This window comes from Nelumbo nucifera, chromosome 8 (assembly GCF_055504915.1).
Source record: "Nelumbo nucifera cultivar China Antique chromosome 8, China Antique-T2T, whole genome shotgun sequence".
Lineage (NCBI taxonomy): Eukaryota > Viridiplantae > Streptophyta > Magnoliopsida > Proteales > Nelumbonaceae > Nelumbo > Nelumbo nucifera.
The window spans coordinates 42852487-42856382 of NC_142656.1; positions in this window are offsets into that span (position 1 = coordinate 42852487).

Consider the following 3896-nt stretch of genomic DNA (forward strand, 5'->3'; position numbering starts at 1 on the left):
CATTTCCTAATAGGAATCAAACCCCTTTTTGGAATCCTTTTCATTAAGGTCTTGGGATCTCCCCTATAAAATGGGATGGCAAAGTACAATGCAGGACACTCCTTCAACAACGATTCTCGTTGTCACTCGGCCTTATTGAAAACCCCTTGTACACACCCTTACCTTACACGACAACCCATTATTTCCCCTATGACCTTGACCCTAGTCCTTCTTCATTCTTCAAGGAGACCACCTCCTTTAACCTTTCCACCATACTTATATTAGAATCTCTAGTTTGATCCTTGATCATGGAGAATCGTCGCTTGAAGAACCAACCTTTCCCCTATTCCTGAAGAACAATACAACGATCCTAAAATCACTAGTGCAGGACTTGAGGACTTGAGTGTTCAAGAAACAACCAAACAAGCGGACATCGAAATCCTCTCTCACAAGGTCTATAGTTTCGAGGCCCATTTTGATTGGCTGGAGTAGTTGCAAGCAGAGATGAGGAGAACACTGGAACTATTGCTACAGATGTTAGCCGCACCCGAACATCTTCCTTTCGTCCCCACCAACCCCCATAGTTGTCCTGAGACCTTGACTGAGTGACATCCATCGGAAGCCAACCACTTGTTTATGCCCAACATAGCACAAAGTGTTAGACAGTGTATGCTCTTAGCTCCCATCAGATTAATGTACATTTTGACATTTATTGTAAATGAATAAAGTACATAATTGATTCTTGCTATCTATGGGGTGTTTCTGTGCAATACCCTTAAATTGGACACTTATGATACTCGTGTTAATTTAGAATCTTCATAGCCGTTAGATAGACTTGGGGAGGTTTATCCTGCTAAGGCTGACACTAATGTGCTACCAAGTCGGTTGGGGTGGCTTGTCTCAGCTTCTAGGGTGAGACCTGAAGCACATGTCGTGTAGGTATGCTTGAAACTCTGAATCGGACCATTTTCCCGATTATGCCTTGGACCTTGGATACAGATGGGCAAAACTGAAAAGTTACACCTAACCCCTTGAATCAATTATGGTACTGCACTAGGTGTAAGATTGGGTTGTCTTTGATATCCCAATCAATGAAATCCTTAGTGGGGGTCAAAACCTGGGTATGTTGGGGCTGTTTGAGAATTCACCTGAGTGGGTGATCATAGTGACAAAATCAGCCCCTTTGTCGAACAAAGTGAATGATTAGGGAATGCACTCTCTTTGATGGAAACCTAAACTGCCGGCAGTTGATTTCAAACTTGTTGAGATTTGTTTTGCAAAATATATTTATATAGAGATATATACATATATATTATGGTTTCACAAAATGTTTGCAAAAGGTTTTAATTCCCAGGATCCATGTGAGCAGAGAGTGCAACACTGTACCTTGCAGCCGAAGGAGAGGTCCTCTCTTGTCAGGCAGTGTTTGATCATTATGGGCTGAGAGGTTAAGTGTAAGATCATTTAGGGCTTTTACCTGATGGGCTAATCTCACTTAAGTCCATAGTCCTTGGGCCTTCATAAGGTGGCTGGACCCAGGGACCATTTAGTGTAAATGTTGGGCCTGCTAAGAGCCCATATTGATGGGCTTAGGGGTTCACTGTTTTCAATAGTGAATTCGGCCAGGCCTTGTAACAGAGTCTAGGCTGAACCCATATGGCTTTTGTGGAGATCAATGTTAGGGTCCCATGCCATACAAAGAGAGCCAAGCTAGCCAACAATTAAAAGGAAGTGAACCTGAAAGCTTAACGGGCCTAAAGCCCAATTCGAATTAGGTTTAATGAGATTAATTAAAAGGGGTGAATTTGAGTTTAGATCTGCTTCTAAATCAACAAGAGGATAAGATATGTCTTATCCACTTAGAAGTTTATATCCAAATAAAGATTTGGATCAAAGAACCCTCTCTTGATATGATTAGGAAGCTGATCCAAGAAGGATTATAAATAGAGGGAGAAATCCTTCTATTAAACATTTTTTGCAAATTCTAGATCTTCTCTCTGCTCTTGTCGCCCTACCCTATTCGATCTCTAGTTCTTGGAGTGATTAAGATTGGATCTTGATATTGTTTTTTGCTGGAAAAAACAATATTGCAGTTGTGCTCACATCCTTGTGTGATTCTTGCTGAAGAATTGGGGTTATTGCTGAAGAATCTCTTTGCTGATCTAACCTCACCCTAAGTTGTGTCATCTTCACTGGATGAAGGATTTGGTGAACTCTTTGGGCATGAACACCTACAGGAACTACTGTTGATTCCATATCAGGTATATCTCTCCCTTAATCTTGGTAACAAATTTGGTCCAGTTTGTTTCAAGATTGAACCTTGAAAAATGTAGTTTTTCTAAAACGGGGAATAGGATTCCCGGAAGGGAGAAAGAAATTTTTGAAATTTCGCCCAACCACCCTGCATGGTTCAGCCATTTATATGATGGATTTGCTTTCCATTCAGTGGTATCAGAGCCAAGTTCAAGTGTTGAACCAAATCTGAACCTACGCAAATGGGTAGAAACCGTTCTACTCGATTCGCGTAAGTTTATTTTTTTTCTGAGAAATTGGTTCTCAGTTTATGGGCGTATGATCTACAAATTAATTCTTTATTTATCTGCAATAATTATATAATTGTTCTATCTTTATTTCTTGATTTTTGGTTTGTTCGTATGGTGGAGACTGAAATTTTTATTAGTGCCAAGATTTGCACACCCTACTGTATTGTTCTATTCAATTCGGTCTGTAAATATTTTTTTTAGACAAAATGTATAGGATTTATTCTAATGTAAATTAATAGAAAATTAGGTTTTTCTATTTCTCTTACATTGGAAGACCTGTTGGAAGCGCACGGAGGAGAAGAAGTTTTGCAAAAATGAATTATGCTATCTGCGATTTGCAGATATCAAACCTGCAATCTAAGACTAACTTTTTTTCTTGCAAGTTTGCAGCCACACGAACAACCCTTTGTTGATGTTCTTACTGATTCTTGATTGTCTTTAATCAACTATAATTAATTCCAGATTATCTTTTTGAATTGGATCTTGCAATGGACACCAAACCCTAGGCCGATTTGACCCAAGATTGGTACAAACTAGTTGGACCAAACCTATGGTTCAATAGGGGTCTATTCTTAGCCCCAAATTCTGATTTGGGCCAGGGGTTTGATGGCCCATTACAAGATGCAATTCGGCTCACCCTGTAAAACCCAGTTTTGTTAAGTTAAAACTGCATTAGCCCTATTTCAACATAAATGTTATATGGGTCGAACTACATTTTGTAGTTCAACCCATATACTTAGATAATGTTATATGATAATATTATGGGCTTTAATGGGCTAATATAGATTTAACTTAAATTAATTAGGGTTTTTCAGTTGATTTAATTGATTAGATCAATTATGTGATTGTTTATGCATGTGGATGTATGAGATGTGGGTATATGGGCCATAAGCTCTTGGCCCATGTTCATCCGTTAGTGGCTCTCTATGCACACTATGGCTGAATGCACATCATTGCCATGGTGCCCTAAAGATCATTGGATGATCTCCCTTTTCAATGGGCCCCAGATCAGCTTCCTCCCCAAGAGGAACCGTGTGGAACTCTAGCCGTTTAGGACCCATTTGAATATGACTTTAAGAAAGTTAGTGGGAGCCACTTTGGTTTGACCTAAATTAGATCTAGGGACATAACAACTTGTTCCCTCCATATATATATAAGTGCACGTGATAGGGAGATTCATATGATGAACTCTCTAAAGGCCTTTTGTCATTAGCATGAGGATGGGTTTATCAATAATGAGGAGATGCACTATAAAATTGGGCTATTTATTTGCTGGTGAGTCTATTTGATTTCTTCATAAGATGATAGGGGTGTCATAGACTAATGTGGGAGGGGCTTATCTTAAAATGGAACACTCTTTCACAGTAGCTTGGC